Raw genomic sequence first — 27,100 nt, 5'->3', positions numbered from 1 at the left:
CATTTTTTCGCTTTCAATATCATAGAACTTTATTCGAGGCAAGCTACTGGCAAACAAGTTGATGGTACAGGGGCTTCAACAGTCTCGATTGAAGTCAGCATTTCGCAAATTCTATGGTCGTTATAACGATCGAGTCCATCAATACAACCTATCATTGGGTCAAATGGTGTCTGACATGTTTCATACCGATTGTTAGGCCGTTCTTAGCACACTGATTTTGACTACGGATAACTCCGTTTACCTGATCAGGATATAGGGCTCACGGCGGGTGTGACCGGTCGACAGGGGATGCTTACTCTTCCTGAGCACCTGACCCCACCTCTGGTGTGTCCAGGGGTCCGTGTTTGCCCAACTATCTAGTTTGTATTGCTTATAGGAGTTATGAGATTGATCACTGTTCGTTATCGTCACCTTTCATTTCATAAATTCGCCATGCAGAAGTTGCAGACGGTATTTAAAACTGTATAAAATGAAACAATAGAACGGGATGTTTAATGTTTCTCTTTTATAAATTGATGAAATTCTTATTTGTTTACAAAATAAACTCTGTATAAATATCCTGCTGCGTTTGTTTGTTATGATGTCATTGCATTGGTGGATCCAGGGTTACGAAAGGGTGTGTATGAAAGTTAAGTAGTAAGCCAAAATACTCAGCCATTTTGGGTGCCAATCTGGAATTTTACTCACATTATTTCTATTATTTAAATTTGTGGCGAAAGGGGGGGGTATCTAAATTCCCCCACTGCATTGCATAAGCAAGAAGTCAGGTGAAAGTACAGGAACTGACTTTTGAAGCGGTGATTGTATTCATACGCAAGAACAAACTGATCACGTGACCAAATTCATGTTACACGAAATTGAACATCGATTTCATTAGTACTGTCATATAAGGAAGTGCATTGGCAAATGTAAATATAAATGATTGTTATCACCTAGTTCTGTCAGTTATTACAATTGTCAGAAAGTTAGGAACAATGCTATAACCATATAAAGTATATCACATTGTTGGGTTTTTTGTTGTTGTTGATTTATTCATTCCATTTTAGGTTACCCTAAGTACATGTATTCATTTGATTCATTGTGTTTTTTAACATTTCGAAAGGAAGTTACGTAACCATGTTTCATCAAAATTGGTGTGAAATATATTAACACGTAAATGAATAAGCAACGTGACCCCTAGGGGTAATGCGTGGAGTCTAAACATGATACAATATTTGGAAAAAAAAACCTTTTTTTTACAGTGCTTGCATGGGTCACTGAAAATTCATGAATCTATGATTTCTTTAAATTTTATATATTTTGTAGTTGACAGTATTTGCAAATCATTATGAAAGTATCAAATATGGTTTTCAGGGTAATTGTGATGCTATGGTTGTCATAGTAACACCTCTTGTAGACTTTCCGTAATAAATGGTACACGTATTTCAGATGGTGTTTAAAATTGATACAAAGAGAGTAAGTGATACGAATTTTATATCAAATAGAAGTTAAATCTTTAATTGATAAAATTTGCATTAAGATATCCATTTACGTTTATGAGCAGTTTTGCTATTATTTACCACAGCAGGTATATTTTCACCCCATGAGAAATAAATGACCAATGAATTATTTTTATTTTTACATATGTTCTAACATATGTAAAAAGGCCTCTGCTGGTGGACTGTTAGTCCCCGAGGGTCTCTACAGCCCAGTAGCTAAGTACTTCGTTACTAGCTTGAAAATACGGATGTATATTTAATTGCTGTTATAAAATTTAGAAATTCATTTCAAAATTAAGGATTATCTCCCTCATGCATAGCTCTTATCCTTGGACGAATTTGGCTCCACTTGTTTGGCACGCTGTTTTTGGCTATATTTAGATCTAAAACTTTATAGTTATTTCGGATTTCAAACATTTCGGTTGAGCATCACTGAAGAGACATTATTTGTTGAAATGCGCATCTGGTGCATCAAAATTGGTACCGTATAAGTTTTACAATATGTTAGTAGGAATGTTTCCAGAAAGTATTAATATTGGTTTGCAGGTTTACTATGGCGCTATTAGCACTATAGTTACCCCCTCCTTATAAAAATGCTGCAGATGATAATAAAGATAAATATGATCTTACTTGTACTTGTTTTAACTCGTATTAAAACTATGAAAATGTTTTGATACTTATTACTGCATTTATTCCACATAGAATAATAGTACTGTTGCTTTTGAGATGTATTTATTACCTTCTGTTTGAAATTAATTGTATATCCATGCTCTGTCAATGTATGTTAAAAACGCGGGAAATATAACGCAGTCGATGTAAACTGCGCATTGTGATGTTGTATTACCTGTGGGAAAGGCTATAAGCCCGTGAACTGATCCGACCGGAAACTCTGTGCACTCAAACACACACAAATTGCATACGTCATACTTTCTACTTTCGTTTTCCTATATATGATGCTGTACTCTGTTCACGGGCCTGATTCTAACACGAATTAAAATGTGATCCAGTTTCCGGGCCTGACTTTAATACTAATTAGGATAAGATTCAGTTCACGGGCCTCTAATTAGGATATGATCCAGTTCACGGGCCTGACTCTAACACTAATTAGGATGTGATTGAGTTCACGGGATTGCTTCTAACACTAATTAGGATGTGATTCAGTTCACAGGCCTGACTCTAACACCAATTAAGATGTGATTCAGTTCACGGGCCTCTAATTAGGATGTGGTCCAGTTCACGGGCCTGACTCTAACACTAATTAGGATGTGATTGAGTTCACGGGCCTGATTCTAACACTAATTAGCATGTGATTGAGTACACGGGCCTGATTCTAACACTAATTAGGATGTGATCCAGTTCACGGACCCGATTCTAACACTAATTAGGATGTGATTGAGTACACGGGCCTGATTCTAACACTAATTAGGATATGCTCCAGTTCACAGACCTGATTCTAACACTAATTAAGATGTGATTCAGTTCACTGGCCTCTAATTAGGATATGACCCAGTTCACGGGCCTGACTCTAACACTAATTAAGATGTGACCCAGTTCACGGACCCAATCTAACACTAATTAGGATGTGATTGAGTACACAGGCCTGATTCTAACACTAATTAGGATCTGATCCAGTTCACGGACCTGATTCTGACACTAATTAAGATGTGATTCAGTTCACTGGCCTCTAATTAGGATATGATTGAGTTCACGGGCCTAATTCTAACACTAATTAGGATGTGATTGAGTTCACGGGTCTGATTCTAACACTAATTAGGATGTGATTCTGTGCACTGGCCTCTAATTAGGATATGACCCAGTTCACGGGCCTGACTCTAACACTAATTAGGATGTGATTCAGTTCACGGGCTTCTAATTAGGATATGATCCAGTTCACGGGCCTGACTCTAACACTAATTAGGATGTGACCCAGTTCACGGACCCATTTCTAACACTAATTAGGATGTGATTGAGTACACGGGCCTGACTCTAACACTAATTAGGATGTGATTGAGTTCACGGGGCCTGATTCTAACACTGATTAGGATGTGATTGAGTTCACGGACCTCATTCTAACACTAATTAAGATGTGATTCAGTTCACGGGCCTCTAATTAGGATATGATCCAGTTCACGGGCCTGACTCTAACACTAATTAGGATGTGATTGAGTTCACGGGCCTGATTCTAACACTAATTAGGATGTGATCCAGTTCACGAGCCCGACTCTAACACTAATTAGGATGTGATTGAGTTCACGGGCCTTATTCTAACACTAATTAGGATATGATCATGTTCACGGACCTCATTCTACCACTAATGAAGATGTGATTCAGTTAACAGGTCTCTAATTAGGATATGATCCAGTTCACGGACCTGACTCTAGAGTTAATTAGGATGTGATTGAGTTCACGGGCCTGATTCTAACACTAATTAGGATATAATCCAGTTCACGGCCCTAATTTTAACACTAATTAAGATGTGATTCAGTTCACGGGCCTGACTCTAACACTAATTAAGATGTGATTCAGTTTACGGGCCTGATTCTAATACTAATTAGGATATGATCCAGTTCACGGGCCTAATTCTAACACTGATTAAGATGTGATTCCGTTCACGGGCCTCTAATTAGGATATGATCCAGTTCACGGGCCTGACTCTAACACTAATTAGGATGTGATTGAGTTCACGGGCCTGATTCTACCACTAATTAGGATGTGATCCAGTACACGGGACCAACTCTAACACTAATTAGGATGTGATTGAGTTCACGGGCCTTATTCTAACACTAATTAGGATATGATCATGTTCACGGACCTCATTCTACCACTAATTAAGATGTGATTCAGTTCACGGGCCTCTAATTAGGATATGATTCAGTTCACGGGCCTGACTCTAACACTAATTAGGATGTGATTGAGTTCACGGGCCTGATTCTAACACTAATTAGGATATGATCCAGTTCACGGGCCTAATTCTAACACTGATTAAGATGTGATTCAGTTCACGGGCCTCTAATTAGGATATGATCCAGTTCACGGGCCTGACTTTAACACTAATTAGGATGTGATTGAGTTCACGGGCCTGATTCTAACACTAATTAGGATATGATCCAGTTCACGGGCCTAATTCTAACACTGATTGAGATGTGATTCAGTTCACGGACCTCTAATTAGGATATGATCCACTTCACGGGCCTGACTTTAACACTAATTAGGATGTGATTGAGTTCACGGGCCTGATTCTAACACTAATTAGGATGTGATCCAGTTCACGGGCCTGATTCTAACACTAAATAAAATGTGATTGAGTTCACGGGCCTAACTGTAACGCTAATTAGGATATGATCCAGTTAAAGGGCCTGATTCTAACACTAATTAGGATATGATCCATTTCACGGGCCTGATTCTAACACTAATTAGGATATGATCCAGTTCACGGGCCTAATTCTAACACTAATTAGGATATGATCCAGTTCACGGGCCTAATTTTAACACTGATTAAGATGTTATTCAGTGCATGGGCCTCTAAATAGGATATGATCCATTTCACGGGCCTGACTTTAACACTAATTAGGATGTGATTGAGTTCACGATCCTGATTCTAACACTAATTAGGGTATGATCCAGTTCACGGGCCTAATTCTAACACTAATTAGGATGTGATTGAGTTCACGGGCCTGATTCTAACACTAATTAGGATATGATCCAGTTCACGGGCCTAATTCTAACACTGATTAAGATGTGATTCAGTTCATGGGCCTCTAATTAGGATATGATCCAGTTCACGGGCCTGACTCTAACACTAATTAGGATGTGATTGAGTTCACGGGCCTGATTCTAACACTAATTAGGATATGATCCAGTTCACGGGCCTAATTCTAACACTGATTAAGATGTGATTCAGTTCATGGGCCTAACTGTAACGCTAATTAGGATATGATCCAGTTAAAGGGCCTAATTCTAACACTGATTAAGATGTGATTCAGTTCACGGGCCTCTAATTAGGATATGATCCCGTTCACGGGCCTGACTCTAACACTAATTAGGATATGATCCATTTCACGGGCCTGATTCTAACACTAATTAGGATATGATCCAGTTCACGGGCCTAATTCTAACACTAATTAGGAGATGATCCAGTTCACGGGCCTAATTTTAACACTGATTAAGATGTGATTCAGTTCACTGGCCTCTAAATAGGATATGATCCATTTCACGGGCCTGACTATAACACTAATTAGGATGTGATTGAGTTCACGGGCCTGATTCTAACACTAATTAGGATATGATCCAGTTCACGGGCCTATTTCTAACACTAATTAGGATGTGATTGAGTTCACGGGCCTGATTCTAACACTAATTAGGATATGATTCAGTTCATGGGCCTGATTCTAACACTAATCAAAAATGTGATTGAGTTCACGGGCCTGACTCTAATACTAATTAGGATATGATCCAGTTCACATGCATCTAATCCAATCCTTGTAAACCCTAACCCAGTCCTTGTAGAGCATAGCTTAGTCCCTGTAGAGCATAACCTAGTCCCTGTAGAGCATAACCTAGTCCCTGTAGAGCATAACCTAGTCCCTGTAGAGTATAACCTAGTCCCTGTAGAGCCTAACCTAGTCCCTGTAGAGTATAACCTAGTCCCTGTAGAGTATAACCCAGTCCCTGTAGAGTATAACCCCGTCCCTGTAGAGCATAACCTAGTCCCTGTAGAGCATAACCTAACCCCTGTAGAGCATAACCTAGTCCCTGTAGAGTATAACCTAGTCCCTGTAGAGTATAACCTAGTCCCTGTAGAGTATAACCCCATCCCTGTAGAGTATAACCTAGTCCCTGTAGAGCATAACCTAGTCCCTGTAGAGTATAACCTAGTCCCTGTAGAGTATAACCTAGTCCCTGTAGAGCATAACTTAGTCCCTGTCCCTGTAGAGTATAACCTAGTCCCTGTAGAGCATAACCTAGTCCCTGTAGAGCATAACCTAGTCCCTGTAGAGTATAACCTAGTCCCTGTAGAGTATAACCCAGTCCCTGTAGAGCATAACCTAGTCCCTGTAGAGTATAACATAGTCCCTGTAGAGCATAACCTAGTCCCTGTAGAGCATAACCTAGTCCCTGTAGAGTATAACCTAGTCCCTGTAGAGTATAACCTAGTCCCTGTAGAGCATAACTTAGTCCCTGTCCCTGTAGAGTATAACCTAGTCCCTGTAGAGCATAACCTAGTCCCTGTAGAGCATAACCTAGTCCCTGTAGAGCATAACATAGTCCCTGTAGAGTATAACCTAGTCCCTGTAGAGTATAGCCCAGTCCCTGTAGAGCATAACCTAGTCCCTGTAGAGTATAACATAGTCCCTGTAGAGCATAACCTAGTCCCTGTAGAGCATAACCTAGTCCCTGTAGAGTATAACCTAGTCCCTGTAGAGCATAGCCTAGTCCCTGTAGAGCATAACCTAGTCCCTGTAGAGTATAACCTAGTCCCTGTAGAGTATAACCCAGTCCCTGTAGAGCCTAACCTAGTCCCTGTAGAGCCTTACACTGTCTTAGCCTATAAAATGCAACTTTGTCTCTGTACAACAGTATCGTATTTCACTGATAATAAATTTTCCATACATGTTTATTATTAGTTTAATCATCAGGCACAATTGAATAGTCTCGTGGGGATTCGGGTTAGAATAGATCCTCAGTACCCCCTTGTTTGTCGTAAGAGGCGATTAAATGGGGCGGTCCTTCGGATGAGACCGCAAAAACAGAGGTCCTGTGTCACAGCAGGTGTGGGACAATAAAGATTCCTCCCTGCTCAATGGCTATAAGCGCCGAGCATAGGCCTAAATTTTACAGCCCTTCACCGCCAGTGGTGACGTCTCAATGTGAGTGAAATATTCTCGAGAGGGACGTTTAACAATATTCAATCAATCAATCACAATTGAATAAATACCCAGTCTCTCTGTGTTATAGACTTTTCCAGTCATCTTGAGCTAAATCAACATTTTTGTGCCAAACCCATTTTTGTGTGCATCATAACTCAGTATCTCTATAAATAGTTGAATCTACAACTACTACATGTAAGAGCTTGACGTATTTGACAGACATTTTTTTCCACAATTTCCTCTGGTACTTAGTCTTGATTTTAATTAAGAAGAAAAAGTTGAACAGATAACAGTTTTATTATCAACACCTTAGACATACAATGATTAAATTATCACATTGTTGTAACCTTTGACATTGAAATATTTTCCAGATACATGTACTTATGAAAGAGCTGGCTCGCATTCTACCTCATGCTCCAAGATTGCGTAGCAATTAATAGTAACACATGATGGCCATATTAGACAGATTGATAATGATGGGTAATCAGATCAAACATCCTTAATATAAATCAAATTTACATAATCTGTTAAGAATTGATTATTTATTACTGGGTAATTAAGGGGTCTTTCATGAAAAGAAATGAAACATCTTTAAGTTTTCATAAAACATATGAAACAACAATTTTATCTTTCTTTCAGTGATTAATTGGTAAATGCATTAAACGTTTCAATGTTCCATGGGAAATACAACATAACTATTTATTCTATATGTTGAACAAGAGGCCCATGGGCCACATCGCTCACCTGAGCCACCTTGGCTCATATTGAAAGAGTTTTCCTGAATAATTGTATGTAAAACTTTGATTCTCTATTGTGGCCCCATACAACCCCTGGAGGCCATGATTTCAATAAACTTGGATCTGTACTATGTCAGGAAGCTTTCATGTACATTTCAGCTCTTCTGGCCCAATGGTTCTTGATAAACAAATTAAATGACCCACCCTATTTTTGTGGTCATCTCCCCTTTGAAGAGGGCATGGTCCTTCATTTGAACAAACTCGAAAGCCCTTTACCCAAGGATACTTTTGGCTAAGTTTGATTATTATTGGCCCAGTGCTTCTGGAGAAAATATAAAATGTTTAATCACGGACAGACAATGAACAACAGGCGATCAGAAAAGCTCACTTGAGCTTTCAGCTCAGGTGAGCTAAAAAGTATTTACGTATGGAATAATTTTCTTCATATGTGTCTTTTTTCATCCAATGCTATTTCTCCCCACTTTTAAATTAACGTTCAGATTTAAAATACATCAGAGTTTCCTGTAAATATGCATATCGATATGTGATATATGTCCTTATCAACTACAGAGTTTCATAATACTGCTTTGCATGTAAGTTAAAACAGTATACCCTTTACAAGTCGTTGCCTGCAGTATATAATAACCTCTATGATAAGAATGAGTTGAATTAAACAATGCTATAATTCTAATATACAAATGATCCATGTGTACATGTAAACTCTCCAAAGAAAACAATTTAAACAATGTTAATGTTGCTGAAGAAAATTTACCACAAAGCAAAAGAAATGCAAAAGTTTGGCATCGGATCAAGTGCCTTTGACCTTGTTGACAATATACAATTACAAACAAAAGAAATAATAATTTATTCGTTTTGTGAGTGCACACTCCGTGGAGGTCATTGGAGGTGCATCTTCTGTTGGCCTCCTCATATGCCATTCCTGTTTTGGAACAAATGAGAACAACGGCCTCTTTTAACATCACAAGGGGCAGGTAGTGAGCTGCCATTCTGGAGAGCAAACAAAATTCTATGAAAATTTAAACTTTAAATATTGTGCAATCATAATAAACTATACTGTCTTTAAAAAATTTAAAGGTTGAAAAAGCATAACATACATAGATATACTATATTAAATTAGTTTTTATTGTTTCAAGGATGATATGTTTAAGTTCTAGATATGAATTACTGGTAAGTAGCCTTACAGTGGATAATTTAGGAATTTTTTTACTGAGGTCTTCATTTTGCAAGCCTTGCAGTGTTCTGTATTTGGTAAAATCTGAAATATTGAAAAAATATTATATTCAAAACATGATAAAATCATGAACTCTTTGGGAATAATTTATGATTCAATTGCAACTACATGTAGGATCGTCTATGAAATAGACATGAATGCCCTTTCTTGCAGAGTGGTGAGAAATCAACACACAGAACAATAGATGGAAGGAAGGACATAATTTAGATAATTATAACAAACATTATACAACCTAGCCATATACATGCTTGGATATGAAAAGTATCAATATTAAATGGGAGTATCTCTACCCATGACGAGCCTTGCTGCACATCATTCTGTCCCTGAGTATATTTAGAACGTGTCCCAGTTCCTAAAAATAAAAGAGTCGGATTAGAAAGCTTTAATATGTTATGTGATGCACTACTTGTGTAAAAATTGAGCAAACATGTTCATTTAACTTCATAAAGATGTGTATTTTGGATCCATACCCAAAATATATATTGACTAATTCCTATCATATCAAAGTAATCAAAATGTGAGCTGCTGATTCTTTAGAAAATTACTTTCTTACCAATATATCAATATACTTTCCCCAAAGCAGTAAAGTTTAATATATTTATTGAACGGATTTTTAGCTCACCTGAGCTGAAAGCTCAAGTGAGCTTTTCTGATCACCCGTATTCCGGCGTCCCTCCATCCGTCTGTCCGTCCGTCTGTAAACTTTTCACATTTTCAACTTCTTCTCAACAACCACTGGGCCAATTTCAACCAAAGTTGGCACAAAGCATCCTTAGGTAAAGGGAATCTAAATTGTTAAAATAAAGGGCCAGGCCACCTTCCAAGGGGAGATAATCAAGAAAAGGTAAAAATAGGGTAGGGTCATTAAAAAATCTTCTTCTCAAGAACCACTGGGCCAGAAAAGATGAAATTTATAGATAAGCTTTATTAGGTAGTGCAGATTCTAAATGGTTAAAATCATGGCCCCCGGGGGTCGGATGGGGCCACAATAGGGGGTCAAAGTTTTGTTGTTGTTGTTTTTTTTCTCGGTTTTTTTTTGTTGTTGTTGTTTTTTTTATATAGTGCAGATTCAAGTTTGTTAAAATCATGGACCCCGGGGATTGGATGGGGCCTCAAGGGGGGCATCAAAGTTTTACATACAAATTTATAGGAAAAATCTTTAAAAATCTTCTTCCCAGAACCACTAAGGCAGAAAAGCTAAGATTTATATGAAAGCTTTCTGGTATAGTGCAGATTCAGGTTTGTTAAAAGCATGCCCCCCTTGGGTAGAATGGGGCCACAATAGGGGATCAAAGTTTTACATACAAATATATAGGGAAAATCTTTAAAAATCTTCTTCTCAAGAACCGTTGGACCAAAGAAGTTCACATTTACATGAAAGCTTTCTGACATAGTGTAGATTCAAGTTTGCAAAAACCATGGCCTCCAGGGGTAGGTTTGGGGCCATAATAGGGACTACGGTTTTACATGCAAATATATATGGAAAATCTTCTGATGTGGACCAAGGTGACACAGGTGAGCGATGTGGCCCATGGGCCTCTTGTTTTATAAACTGGTGGTGTCTTTCATGGTCTTCTTCCTCACTGGAAAAATAATGTTGTCTTGTTAATACATGGTTTTGAAGTGGACATTGTTTTCAGAAGTAAGGATGTAGATGTAAATCATGTTTTCCCCACAACCCCTGGCCAATGGATTTGAATAATTAGGAGCTAGGATGAACTAAAAATTGTCTACCACAGCCACATACAAACAAGAGGCCCAAGGACCACATCGCTCACCTGAGTCACTTTGGCTCATACATATGTATTTAAAGATTTTTCCTATATATTTGTATGCAAAACTTTGATCCCCCATGTGACCCCATCCTACCCCTGGGAGCCATAATTTTCACAAACTGAAATCTGAAATATGTCAGGAAGCTTTCATGTCAATATCAGCTTTTCTGGCTCAGTGGTTCTTGAGAAAAAGATTTTTAAACATTTTCCTTATATATTTGTATGTAAAAACTTTGATCCCCTATTGTGGCCCCATCCAACACCCGGGGGCCATGATTTGAACAAACTTGAATCTGCATTATGTCAGAAAGCTTTCATGTAAATATCAGTTTTTCTGGATCAGTGGTTCTTGAGAAGATTTTTAAACATTTTCCTTATATATTTGTATGTAAAACTTTGATCCCCTATTGTGGCCCCATCCAACCCCCAGGGGCCATGATTTTAATCAACGTGAATTTGTACTATGCCAGTAAGCTGTCATGTAAATTTCAGCTTTTCTGGCCAAGTGGCTCTTGATTAGAAGATTTTTTAATGACCCCACCCTATTTTTGCATTTTTGTGATTATCTCCCCTTTGAAAGGGACATGGCCCTTCTTTTGAATAAACTTGAAAACCCTTCACTCAAGGATGCTTTGTGGGAAGTTTGGTTGAAATTGGTCCAGCGGTTCTTGAGAAGAAGTCGAAAATGTAAAACGTTTATGACGCCGACGACGACAGACAACGGGCAAATTTTGATCAGAAAAGCTCACTTGAGCCTTTGGCTCAGGTGAGCTAAAAATATAAATGCTCACCATTTACGAATATCACAGTTTATCATTCCTGTCGATGCATGGAGTAAACTGCCAATCTGCAAGATATTTAATTATCAAATACTTTTATGCTATTCTCTAAACTGAGCACACTAAAAACTGTAATTCATATAATTCAACACGAGATGTTTCTAAAACACATATGCCCCCCAAGTTGCAAAATTGAAAGGGTTATACCCGTGCCTCATTTAATTGATAGTAGTTACACCAATTCAAAATATTGAGCAGACAATACCTTCCTATGTCAAGAGTGGACTGACCATGTGACCTAAGAATCAATAGGGGTCATCTACTCCTTATATATGCTGTACAACTGTACCAAGTTTGTTGTCAATCAACCAATTAATTCGTAAAATATAGGAAACATCCCCCTTAATGTATTGAATAGTATGGAGGAGAAAGCATGGGCAGGAAGATAGACATGAACTCTGATAAGCCATATAGGAGGAGAAGCGTTCACACACTATTTTATACCCTACACCCCTCAGATCCACTTTAACTTTAAGGATAGCAATTGGATCCTCCTGTCCCTACAACTTGCACATCTACAAATGGCATTGAAGCATTGTACAAATTCTCAAGTCTATCAGATAAGCCATATAGGAGAAGTGTTCACAAGGTATTTTAACATCCTCCACCCCTTTTAGATCCACTATATCTTTTAGGAAAAACTTTGGATCCTCCCATTCCGACAATATGCACATCTACAAATGACAATTAAGCATTGTACAAAGTTTCAAGTCTATCCAATAAGCCATATGGGAGGAGAAGAGTTCATAAGCTATTTTACATCTTCCACCCCTCTTAGATCCACTATAACTCTTAGGAAAACAATTGGATCCTCCCGTCCCAACAATATTCACATCTGCAAATGACAATGAAGCATTGTACAAAGTTTCAAGTCTATCTGATAAGCCATATAGGTGGAGAAGCGTTCACAAGATTTTGTGACAGAAGGAAGGACGGACAGAAAGTACAAATACAATATGTCTCCCCCTGGAAGAGGGAAGATATAATTATATGAGTGCATGTTTATATACACACAGCACTAAACATAACTTAAAGTAATTCCACCCTCCTATGATGTCATCAGATTTTGCAAAATCAATGATTTATTTAGATTTATGCATGATAGGAACATCAATTTTGTTAGTCTTTTCCGATAGTTATTGTAAAAAAAAAACAACCTGTTAAAACAAGAGGTACTGTGAGCAATGCTGACTAAGAATACCCCTCGCTTACCCCAATCTCCTAAAGGGTGTTGGAAATAGGTAAAACTTCAATATTATGATCCAAAAGGTATCTAGGAACACAGCATCTCCATGCGATGAAAAAAGCCGTTAAAGAATTTAAATGGAAACCATATTGCTACTTTGATGTCCAGTGCGCGTGACCTTTGACCTTTTGACCCCAAAATCGATAGGGAACATCTTCATCCCATGGGTAGTCCATATATATGATATGGTGACGGTAGGTGGAAAGGATAATGCTTTAGAGCCCGGAAACCATTGCGTCTACAGACGGACGAACAGACAGACGGACAACCCGATTCCAGTATACCCCCCCCCCCCCCACACACACACACAACTTGTTGCGGGGGGTATAATAAACTATTTCAAAAGTCTAAGTTATAGATGAATAATCAATGATACGATTTAAATCAAAATAGATGTGTGTAACATTTCACTATAAAGAGTTGTATGAAAATGTGATTTGTGGAAATAAATAATAATGCTATAATTCTCATTAGAGGCCTGTGATCTTAATCACATCCTAATTAGTGTTAGAATCAGCCCCCTGAACTGGAGCATATCCTAATTAGTGTTAGAATCAGGCCCGTGAACTGGATCATATCCTAATTAGTGTTAGAATCAGGCCTGTGAACTCAATCACATGCTAATTAGTGTTAGAATCAGGCCCGTGAACTCAATCACATGCTAACTAGTGTTAGAATCAGGCCCGTGAACTCAATCACATTTCAATTAGTGTTAGAATCAGGCCCGTGAACTGGATCATATCCTAATTAGTGTTAGAATCAGGCCCCTGAACTGGATCATATCCGAATTTGTGTTAGAATCAGGCCCGTGAAGTCAATCACATGCTAGTTAGTGTTAGAATCAGGCCCGTGAACTGGATCACATTTTGATTAGTGTTAGAATCAGGCCCGTGAACTGGATCATATCCTAATTAGTATTAGAATCAGGCCCGTGAACTCAATCACATGCTAATTAGTGTTAGAATCAGGCCCGTGAACTCAATCACATGCTAGTTAGTGTTAGAATCAGGCCCGTGAACTGGATCAAATTTTGATTAGTGTTGAATCAGGCCCGTGAACTGGATCACATGCTAATTAGTGTTAGAATCAGGCCCGTGAACTCAATCACATTTTAATTAGTGTTAGAATCAGGCCCGTGAACTGGATCACATTTTGATTAGTGTTAGAATCAGGCCCGTGAACTGGATCATATCCTAATTAGTGTTAGAATCAGGCCCGTGAACTCAATCACATGCTAGTTAGTGTTAGAATCAGGCCCGTGAACTGGATCACATTTTGATTAGTGTTAGAATCAGGCCCGTGAACTGGATCATATCCTAATTAGTATTAGAATCAGGCCCGTGAACTCAATCACATGCTAATTAGTGTTAGAATCAGGCCCGTGAACTCAATCACATCCTAGTTAGTGTTAGAATCAGGCCCGTGAACTGGATCACATTTTGATTAGTGTTGAATCAGGCCCGTGAACTGGATCACATGCTAATTAGTGTTAGAAGCAGGCCCGTGAACTCAATCACATGCTAGTTAGTGTTAGAATCAGGCCCGTGAACTGGATCACATTTTAATTAGTGTTAGAATCAAGCCCGTGAACTGGATCATATCCTGATTAGTTTTAGAATCAGGCCCGTGAACTCAATCACATTTTACTTAATGTTAGAATTAGGCCCGTGAACTCAATCACATTTAATTAGTGTTAGAATCAGGCCCGTGAACTGGATCACATTTTGATTAGTGTTAGAAGCAGGCCCGTGAACTGGATCACATTTTGATTAGTGTTAGAATCAGGCCCGTGAACTGGATCATATCCTAATTAGTATTAGAATCAGGCCCGTGAACTCAATCACATGCTAATTAGTGTTAGAATCAGGCCCGTGAACTCAATCACATGCTAGTTAGTGTTAGAATCAGGCCCGTGAACTGGATCACATTTTAATTAGTGTTAGAATCAAGCCCGTGAACTGGATCATATCCTAATTAGTTTTAGAATCAGGCCCGTGAACTCAATCACATTTTACTTAATGTTAGAATTAGGCCCGTGAACTCAATCACATTTAATTAGTGTTAGAATCAGGCCCGTGAAGTCAACCACATGCTAGTTAGTGTTAGAATCAAGCCCGTGAACTGGATCATATCCTAATTAGTGTTAGAAGCAGGCCCGTGAACTCAATCACATGCTAATTAGCGTTAGAATCGGGACCGTGAACTGGATCACATTTTAATTAATGTTAGAATCAGACCCGTGAACTGGATCATATCCTAATTAGTGTTAGAATCAGGCCCGTGAACTCAATCACATGCTAATTAGTGTTAGAATCGGGACCGTGAACTGGATCACATTTTAATTAATGTTAGAATCAGGCCCGTGAACTGGATCATATCCTAATTAGTGTTAGAAGCAGGTCCGTGAACTCAATCACATGCTAATTAGTATTAGAATCAGGCCCGTGAACTCAATCACATGCTAATTAGTGTTAGAATCAGGCCCCTGAACTCAATCACATGCTAATTAGTGTTAGACTCAGGCCCGTGAACTGGATCACATTTTAATTAGTGTTAGAATCAGGCCCGTAAACTGCATCATATCCTGATTAGTGTTAGAATCAGGCCCGTGAACTCAATCACATCCTAATTAATGTTAGAATCAGGCCCGTGAACTGGATCATATCCTAATTAGTGTTAGAGTCAGGCCCGTGAACTCAATCACATCCTATTTAGTGTTAGAGACAGGCCCGTGAAGTGGACCATATCCTAATTAGAAGCCCATGAACTCAATCACATCCTAATTAGAACCCTGTGAACTCAATCAAATCCTTATTAGTGTTGATTCTGTACCTCCACTTATAAAAGATTTTTAATATGCATCTCGGGTACGAGTTAATACTAGGCCTTTAGTAAAAACGAAAGTAAATTGTATGACGTATGCAATTTGTGTGTGTTTGAGTTCACGGAACTTCCGATTGTATCAGTTCACGGGCTTATAGACCCTGCCATTACCTGTAATGTTTTCCCCCTTCAAACCAAGCAATTATCAACAACAACAAACTTTTTTTTTATCTTTGATATTATATGAATTAACTGAACTAATTGCGATAATCATATTAATAGCAAGTGCTAAGAATTATTGAATATTTTTCGCTCAAAATGTTCCGTTTACATACCCATGTTTCCTCGGCCTGTGGCTTCCCTTAGATATTATGTATCCAGCTAAAATATTTTAGATTAATATGTGCACTAACATTGTATATATAGTATGGAATTTATAACATTATATATTACGATTTTAATAGGCCTAGTGGTTTGAGAATTAGATTTACGTTTTGTAAGACTGAAAATTAACATGGGAGGGGATTACATGAAGACTTCAACTACTTAAAAGATGATAAAAACGTAAGGGATTGTTTATTTGTATTTTATTTTTACTTGTATATTTCTAAACATATTTTCACTTTACCCTGTGTCTGGTTATGTCTGACATGTCTTTGTTTACAGTGTCTGTCATTACTGATGCTCAAGCGCGTGATGTATTCCGGAATCAGAAACGAAAATAGTCCCTCTTTAGATAATACATGAATAAACCACGTGATGCCTTGCAATCACTACCTTAATACGTAGTAGACAAACTGAGTGCATACTTATAATGATCATACAGGCTTGAAGCCAAATTCATAAAATGTGAAGTTTATTACCACAAATTCAGAAGGTTGGGTCACATGGAGGAGGTAAATGGGGAGATGTAATTGATGTTTTGAAATCCTTTTTACGACGAAACAAGTAGCAGAAAAACTGAGCGCATATTCATAACAAGTTTGGGGGACTCTAACAAAGATGTGAAATTTATGGCCCATGGATAGAGGTTCTGGTTCCAGGACAGGATATGTTATAGACGTATAATGTAATTATTCATGTAACAAAACTACTCTATTATAAACATGAAATTCATGGCATGGGATTAGGAGTTCAAATCCAGTCGAAGGATGATATAAACATACGAAAAAATGTATTCCATCTTAGAAATCGTCCTTACTCTGAGACATGTTGTATTTCACATACTTATAATGAGCATAGAAACCTTTACCAAAACTGTGAAACTTGTAAGCCTTGGGACAGTGGTTCAGGTCCCATGATAATGGTACATGGTTCATATCCTATACATCTATGCAAGCAAACTGGGTGGATCGATATAGATCTCAAAACTGTAATTGGATGACATGTAAGATTCGTCATTTCTGTCTGTCTTCTATTATTCCATTCCACTTTGTATCTGTACTCTAACCTGTAATGGAAGGCATGACAAGCTCATACTTGTCACGGAGACATCCTTCCATCCCACATAGTGTCTGTGCTGTACTCATGTTCCCAAAACAAGGTTTGGGAACATACAGTTTTTATTCTGTTTTTCATTATTAAGGTCTTCTGTTTCCATCGGAAGACCTTACTATTACTTTAAGCTTTATCTCTATTATTCTTTTATTTACTATTATTGTGCATGCATTTCTCAGACACGTGTCCTCCGATTTATGTAAACATAACAGGGATGATACATATTCATTTGAATTTGGTTTTCTTTTCCATTTTGATTACATCTTTTATTACGTAAAATATTGAGTCTGCCTCGTCTGCGAGTATTCTCAAAAACTGTTTAGTCATATGAAACGATATCCTGAAGAAATTGAGATATGTATGGAAATTCATTAATCAAGGTTTATTAAACAAGAAATCATTTTTTATTTTTTTTTATACAATGCATTATAACGTCATGACAGCTGATCAAATGTACTCGATCACGAAAATGATCTTTGATGATCGCGGCTTATCTCCCTTGCTGATGACGTCAAAAAGACCCACTGTGATGTAAACAACTATAGAACTATAGACTTATAACATGGTCTAACGAAGTATTTAAAACTGAATAGCTTTGAAAATTGCCAAAGTGTGCTGCATTTAATTGCAGTACATGTACACGTCTTAGGTCGTAGAAGAGGGTGCATATGTACCTCTTCCCAAGGGATACCAGATTTAGAAGAAAAAAATATTTGGGTATACAAAATCTCCAACGCGATGGATTTGCACTGCACTTCAGTACATCCATCGGTAGCCAAACAATGTGGACACAACTAGATCAATTTAATATGAGACGCTTTGCCAATCATTTTTTATTATTTTCCAAAGACTGAGACAAATCAAAATAGAAATTAAAGTCAACCCCTTAGTTAAAGCGAAGACACTGGAAGTACTTAATGTACAAAGGTTGGTTATCATTGTAATCACAAAAACACATTCCATCAATGAACGTGAACTCTGAATAAATCTACTCAAAATTATATTCTATTTTCACATTTTATCTACATTGCAAACTCTATCAGTCAACGATATCCGTATAGTTTCATGTTTATTAGGCCTAAACATGTATGTAATGTAGCTACACTAATATCCCAAGTGTGTAATTTTTATTTTCTTATTATCAATTATAAGATCTAGTTGAATTAAGATTGTAAATAAACCTTTCATTCTGAAATTCAAAAAGAAAATCATGAAGTATCATTGAGAAATTATAACTTTTGTTCCATATACTATATCAGTACTGATAACTGAACATGCTTATTTAAAAAAAATTGATAAATATTTATTTATTCGTTAAAATAATATTTGAACAGCGGGGATGTAAAGTGAGAACTGCTATAGAAATAAATGCAAGCAATTGTTATATATAACTTACGATTGCAAAATACAGAAGCACCCCCTCCCCCGCCCCCTTACATTAAAAACAACGATTTGTGAATTTTATACTTTTAGGCCACACGAGGAAACACTAGCTCATTATGAATAACCGTGCGCTAGTACAACATTTCTCTTATTTTCAGCCTACTTGTAGACGTCTAATAAGTTATTGGGATTACCTGGCACTGTCCAATAAGTTGATAATTACTGTCCATTATTTTTAAGAACGGACAGTCCAGCCTCTCAAATAAGGGGCCGAAATACTTACTGTAAACCGGGGCTCCCCTTAAACGAAATATCGAAATTATCTTGAAACAAAAAAGACCAAGCCTTTTAGGATGATAGTATACCATTTATAGTTGTGCAGAACGAATGTCGTTTTGTCTGAACATGCGTGCACGTGTGTGTACGCGCATTGGTTTTTTGGTTTAACTTTGGAATCAGTTTAACTTTTTTTTTGTTTTTCAATGATATCATTTGAGATGTATCTAGTACTAGTGTATATATTGAAACTCTAAACTAATTGGCATGGTCACAATTACCAACCTGCACGCACATGCACGTGTGCGAAATTTTAATTAAATAATGCTAAAACGTCTATACCTCTCTTATGAATAGAGTTTAAGGAAAGAACGAGAGTCATGGAAATGTTATTGTCTGAATTGTTCTTTACAGCAAAACTTATTTTAAGATAATTCTCCATTGTTACAGGGTGGCACGTCACTTTCCCCGTAAAACTATTTTGCACACTCAAACGTCATGATAGGTCAAAAGGTCATCGGGCAAAAATCTTACATTCGGGTCCTTTGTCAATATGAAACAGCGAACGTCGACGCCTGCTCGTCAACTTTTTACTGGTGAGACAAAGTTTGTATAAGCATGTAAGATTATAAAATTATAACAGTCGTAAAAAATACACAATAAAGTGATCACTAAGAGTTGCAGATTAGAATGTTTTATTCACATTTATTTAATTTGAGGTGGTGAAGTATAGGTTGTTTATGTCTGTTCGCTACTTTCACTTGCGATGTTTCCTATCGAATTACAGTCATTAGCTCTCTAAAATTAATCCAGTGAAGTAATACATTGCATAGAGAAGTGATAACAATTCAATAGTTTTATTGACAATGGGTCTTTTTTCTTTTAAAACGACAAAGTAACTTGATTTATCGGTTGATTCCCCCCTCTTCTCTCTCTTAACTGCAGTATGCAGTACTATGTAGTAATACGCAATTTCCGAGTTGCCCCATAGTTCTTTCCCGTTGTGGAACTTTTACGCACAGTGAGACGCAAAACATACTATCGTCCACACGCGGTGGGTACAAATGCTTGAGAATAGAAAATGTCATTTATTTAGTAAATGACGAAAAGTATATACAGTACAAGGGGTCATTAAAACCAGGTAAAAATTAAAGAGCATATGCTGCAAATGACTAGATGACACCCTGTTACATACATCTATAAAATTAACATTGAGAAAGAGAACATATATACACAAAATAAAAGAATCCGATAGGGTCTAACAAGATGACCCCCTATTGCATACACATATGTAAAAAGACTAGCATAAAAATATTGCCTGTCCACAAAAAAGGGTGGGTAGCAACAACAAATCAAGGCAATGTCAGTTATTTAGTAAATGCCAAAAAGCATATACAGTACATGGAGGTAGAAGGGGTGGACGGTGGGTACAAAAATTGCTGCTCTGAACTAGTGTGGCTCCTGGTACATAGTAAACAAACAGAAAATGACCACGTGACGAATATGTTACATTTGATTGGATGAAATACAGCAAGTAAGGAGAAGGGTAAAACTAGATCAAAAACAGCCATTACTCCACACAGACATAAACAACCGGTCAGGGTAAAGTGAGAGACAAATACCTCGCACGTCACATAAAAGTTATTATTTACAATAATCACTGATTTAATTCAATGGCCTAATTCAAACAAATATGATATGGTCAGTTTAATGTATAGCAATAGTTGATACATGTATAAACAAAATGTACACTTTCATTACTTTTATCCGTATTTACATAGCTATAGTCTATAGGATATATATAAATCGTGTACCCACCCAAGCGTTCAACGGAACACTGAACATACCTCCATCACAGAAGAGTTCATATCTCGGAAGTTGCGTATTAACCGATGAATTAACTCTCGCCTCCCACAATTTAGGATTTTGAAGTTTGGATTGAATTACATGTATGTTTTACGAGGGTGTTTTTTGGGGGTTTTTTGGCCAATAATTTTCACTATTCGCATGATGGCCGCGCTTATAATAGAGCACAGAACTATCCGCGCGATATATTCTTTTGCCCAATTATAAATTTAATTTCTTCTACTTACCCATGAGTTATAGATATATTTAATTTGTATGATTTTAAATCTTATAAGCTTCTGACAATTTTAAAAAATCAAACGAGATGTCTACACAATTATTTCATTTGTCTCTAACTTTGACAAATGACCAGTTTAAACACCCAAGTGCACTATATACATGTAGCAGCATTTGCGATTTCGAGATAGGGAAAAAATAATTGCCTTCAAATTCAATTCTGTTGACTTTCTTGTAAGCCTGACGATATATGGAATCTTGATATAGATTTCCTTGTATATAAAATAAAGGGTTCAAAAGTTATTTCTTCGAATATATACAGTCCTCAACACATGAAAATCAGCTTAGAAATGTACGTTACATTCGATAAGCCTATTTGCAAAAGCACATTCATGTAAAATCACTGAAAAAAGAAAGCCTTTTTATTAGCAAAAAAACTTCAGAAAATCCTACAGGAAGGTGTATTAGACGAACGTAAGGGGAAAAGGGGGGTGCATTAGACGAGTGTAAGGAGAAGGGGTGTATTTGACGAGTGTAAGGAGAGAGGGGGGGTGGAAAAGCCCTGAATTACTAACCACGTGGGCTGCAAGAGGTTTTCAAAATTTGTCATGCAAATAATTACAGTTATCCGCACGGTCGTCGTGCGTATAATCTCGCCCCGGCAATTTTTAAAATTTCCTTTTTAGATATGTTATCTGCATAGATCGTAGTAGTTGTCAATATTTATATTTTGTAACACATCCCCAGCCCCCTTGAAAAGGGGTGCTACGACGTGCCTGGATAATACTGCCGTAGTTTACACAGCCATTGCTGTTGTAATGCATTATAATCTATTCTCTATGTGAAATTAGCATTGTTAATAACCCCCACACACACCCTAAAACACCACACTGCAATGGGTCCAGTAGTCGGTAGAGGGGTATCACCGATATTTTTACATTTGTGTGCAATTCAGAATTAACAGTGTAAAAATGATTGTTTTATTATGAAATGGAATCTTCAAACATGGGTATGAAAAACAACTTTACTGCCAATAGTTTCTCATAGAAATACTAGAAATGAACTTTTCCATAAAAGATATGCTAAAGTAAACATTTTGTCCTCTTTACCCATTATGTAAACAAATTGTATCATAATATAAGGGATAAATCATTACAAACTTGGGGGGGGGGGGGGGGGGGGGGGGGGGGCAATACATCGTTGATTTGTCAAAAGGCTGCGTCCAGGATTACGTCGTTTTCCCCTATGACCTTTGACACGCATGGGATAAACGTAATTAAATATGGCGGCACCGAGTGTGCAAAACAGCCCTGAGCAAATTCGATCAAACAGGAAATGTCTGGGATACTAGCAGGATCACTACATCGTTCTAAACAATTTCAGAGATAGACGGAGTTTAGTAATGACCCAGAGACACCAGACATCTAAGCTGATTAGGCAATTTTCTCTTCGTTGACTAGAGAAAACTCAAGCTATGGATTTCTGATAGGAGAAGAGGATGTATCACTAATGAGGAGAACGCCATAACGCTGCCTGCCTTGAGGAGGTGCATATATTTGGTGGGGGTGGTAATACCATGGTCTTGGCGGGAGTATCAATGCACTCGAAAACTCCAAATTATTAGTGTTATCGGGGTCTCATAGCAAGCAGTTTTTAGACCAGGTCTAGTTCTGCATATCACAGTTAACAGAGACATGATTCTGGCACAAGGTGTCCAATACCATAGTGCTATAACAGGTTTTGGTTTTTGTTGGTTTTTTTTCGTAGGTTTTTTTTTTCTTTTTTTTTTTTTTTTTCTTTTTTTTTTTTTTTTTTTTTTTTTTTGCAGAAAACAGCATCCGCGTTATGGATTGGTCAGTGAAATCTCCAGATCTCAATCTTATTGAACACATTTGATTAAAAACTATCAACAATTCATTTTCGAATATTCATTGTTAGCTATCGAATATACTAGTATTCGAATGTACGGTGTGAAAACAACCTCTGATACATTTTATTATTGCATTCATTATTAACGAATTAGAAAGATCTGTACAACAATGTCTGGTTGTCATTAGAGCCAAATATGGTCATAGACTGTCAAAGCGGGGTTAAGGTGTCCCGAGTAAAATAATACGTAATAAAAGCATATTGAAATTTAAGTGAAATTCTTCCAAATGTCGTATATTTCTAGCAAAAATAGTTTGTCAATACATAATGAAACATCATGTGGGGAAATCCCTAACTTAACTAATATGTATACGGTGTGACCGTTGGACCGAGCGAAGCATGTAATGGTCATTGGAGTGTCCCAAGTGCAGTCTGATTAAAATCAGACCCCATACTCATATATACACCCAACGATATGATAATGAGTATGGGGTCTGATTTTAATCAGATTGTCCCAAGTGGTAATCATAATTCCGTTAAGTACGGTAGATTATGATTCATTTAAAAATATATATTTTTAATGAAATTTTCGTTGCGCTAAACACCCAGTAACATCTCAATATTAAAGGAGTTTATATGGGGACAACAGTTTTACAGGATCCGCCTATTCATTGAACGCGGGAAATAAAACGCAAGGCGACGTAAAGTATGCATTGTGACGTCACATTTAGCCTCGACCTTTTTCTCTTTTTCAAAGCAAACAATTATAAACAACAATAATACATTCCGTATGCAATGAAAAAGGCCGTTAAAACTAAACAAAATTAACCAATCAATTAAAATTGGTAAAAAAAGTAACGTAATATTTTATCGTATATTCTTATTCAAAGAAACTCATGAACTCGTTCATCTATTTAGTCGTATTACGGTTTTATATGTAATTATTTGCTAAAACCTGTTACAATGATAATTATACTATTCACTTTGAACAAACTGGGTGTTTAAATTACGAATTGCACGTCAGAGTCTTCTATTATTGGCATTCAAAATAAAACACGAATAACTGTTGAAACAGGTAATAAAAAAATAAATGGCGGCGCCCATATGGATCACGAAAATTTCAGTGAACGTATATAGAGATTATCTCTTTTTCTTTTGCTGATTTTGACTTTTTTCTTTTACATACGTGTTACCTTTAGAGCCTTGCTTCGCGGACGGGCCTTCGGCCCGTCCGAGCTTCGCTCGGTATTACGTCGTCATACAAGTGACCGCTAGACTTTCAGTTGTTTATCACCTCGGCACAGGTGAAAGTTGCACTCGAATCATTTGCAATTTGGGCTTGATATGTCGACTTTGATATGGTAAAGAAAAGTGACACGGATCGGTACAATATCCTCTCAAATAAAGCAATTTCTATATTCTCAACACAAATGTTGGGCATTTCCCATCTTATCTAACCGAGGCAAAACATCCTATCTTCCGTATCAAAATCCTAAATCTGCACTTAGTTACCTTTAGGAATATGCCTTGATCGAAATGAAATATCGTCGTCTTTCACCTGTACCGAGTCGATATGTACACACGTTGGTTTTCATTATTCTAAATTACTTTACACATCGGGACGATTTAAGGGTCACAATGTAATGTGGTAATTAGGGATATACGGACTATGGATATCAGCCTGGATATCTCAGTGGTCAAAGCACCTGACTAGTAAGGCAGGGGTCCCGGGTTCGATTCCCGGTCCAGCCAAAGATTTTCTCCTCTCTCTTACACTACAGTAATATAAAGATTACTTATATGAAGATTACTTAAGTGCACACTGTAAATAAAACATGAGAATCATTTATCATCAAAGAAACTGAAAAAAATCATCTGACAAACAGATTGAAACATATACAGCTTGAACAATAGATAACGGTAGTAAGTAGCGAGAAAGTATTATGACATTTTCCCCGCGATACAACCTACTACAGACATGTTTGTCATGGCGTTCTTTTATATTGTGACGTCATATAGTGTGGCGGCACTTAGGTACAGTTTATGATGCTTGTTTTTACTCGGGACACCTTTTATAGAATAAGGATGTACTCTCGTGGTAATTTTACTGCGAGTGGGTCGCCGTACTTTTTAAAGTCGTAAATATGGGAATACGTGTTTTTTATTTTGTATGCACACAGTAGAACATTGATCTGTGTTTTTCTTTGTTAGTAATGTTAATAAACTAACAAAAATTAATTAAAACATGACAAACCTTTCTTCTCATTTTACGACATTCATGATGATGTTACAATTGTAAACAAACTCAAGCTCGAAGACACGCACACTATACAATTTCGCATTTACTGCCATTATGTCTATTCTAAAGCAGTCCAGAATTATACAAAGGCGATTCGTTAGAAGTAAAAAGGGCAGTTATATATCAGGCTGCATCCGATATTCTCACAAGTGAGTGGCAGACAAAGAAAATTACAGACAAGCAGGCACAACCACACACATGGTGTCACATTACAGTACTGTACATAGTGCCAGACGAGAAGGGAGAATGGGGAAATGTTCGCGGTGTAGTACCCGAACCAGAGGTTGCTGATATAGTGTTAAACTAAGCAGATCTGTACCTAAATTGGTCTGCGATCTTCCTGATCTTGCCTAGTCGGTCATGAGCGAATATCTCTCCTAACGTTCAATGTATCATTATTCAAGAATCATTTTGATTAAAAAGTGTAATCTATATCATTGTTTTAGAAAATCGCCAACGTATACAGCGAATGTAATTCATTAAAAAGGGAAAAGGGGGTTTCTCGCATCTAGAGAATTATGGTGCGCCATTCGTGTACAAATTAGTTCAAACAAAAGATATATAATTTTGTTGACTATTTATATACTTGTATAGATATGATATGTTTCTATTGGGCTACTAGATCGATAATTTGTTCCTGATCAGTTCTGGAAAATTGAATTACATCAAAATGTTATCTTAATTATTTGGATATTCCTTCAAAGTGTAATTGTCAATAAGTTTTAATAATGTTAAAATTTGTTTATAGGGTATTGAAATGGCACATTTGGAAAGATATCTTGTTTAGAATTTCAGCATATATTTCATAAACATTCATTTATGCACAATCAAATCCATATATAACATTTTACATAAGAAATTATTTTAGCGTAACAGTTTGCTGAGCAATGCATTAAAAATAATCCCTGACTAGACAAAAATTGGAGTTAGTTGGAGTTGGTGTATTAGCAGTCTGGTGGTAAATCCAATAGTATTTTCTGTTCTATTGTTAAGAATTTACAGTGTTGATAGAAACTGAGTTCTGATGTTTGCTTTTTAGCTACATCCATTTGGTAACCACAGTGAGAGGGATGAGTTGTGCTATCATCATATGAGGAACCATACCAGGAAAAGCAGATTTCTTCTCCATGGCCACATGAAAGTTGACTGTTAAAACTGGTTTCTGGATAATAACTCGAGTACTATGCATTCCTTTCAAACCAAATTTGGACATATGAATACGAACAAAGAAGGGAAAATGCTTATCAATTTGAAATAAATATATAGAATTTGTAAAGATAAATTGAAGACTACACATTTTATAACAAATCGTATATTGTTATTGTTTAGAATGTATGCCAGTGTAAGAAGGGGGATGGGGTCACAAAATGGTTCAAATCTTTGTTCCAATGTACACTACCCCACGCATTTTTTCCTTTAAATTAAGCAAAAATATGATTCAAATCTACATTAGTAATTTCACAAAGTTTGATACAGATTGATATTCTCCCTAGGTTGAATTTTTTTTTATGAAATAGGTCTTCAAATTTGTGTGATATTTTATCCAATTATGTTAATTAATATTTGATTTTTTTGTAGAATTGGTGATATATTTTATGTAAAAATTGAAATAATCAATTATGCTTAATTTTCATAACATAAAAGAGAGTCAAGATTATTCTATCCTTAATATTTGTT

At 36.9% G+C, this 27,100-nt stretch overlaps 3 protein-coding genes across 5 annotated transcripts in view; 1 reads left to right on the top strand and 2 right to left on the bottom strand.

Moving 5' to 3' along the window:
- Positions 1 to 27,100, top strand: part of LOC125677990 (uncharacterized) — a 208,064-nt gene that overhangs the window by 64,322 nt on the left and 116,642 nt on the right. The window lies entirely within an intron of this gene.
- LOC130048063 (histone-lysine N-methyltransferase, H3 lysine-79 specific-like) overlaps positions 1 to 27,100 on the bottom strand; it is a 242,555-nt gene that overhangs the window by 135,026 nt on the left and 80,429 nt on the right. The window lies entirely within an intron of this gene.
- The window catches only part of LOC125645871 (uncharacterized), a 67,376-nt gene that overhangs the window by 22,599 nt on the left and 17,677 nt on the right, over positions 1 to 27,100 (bottom strand). The window lies entirely within an intron of this gene.

Source organism: Ostrea edulis, chromosome 1 (assembly GCF_947568905.1).
Source record: "Ostrea edulis chromosome 1, xbOstEdul1.1, whole genome shotgun sequence".
NCBI lineage: Eukaryota > Metazoa > Mollusca > Bivalvia > Ostreida > Ostreidae > Ostrea > Ostrea edulis.
This window is presented reverse-complemented; position numbering and strand designations above follow the sequence as displayed.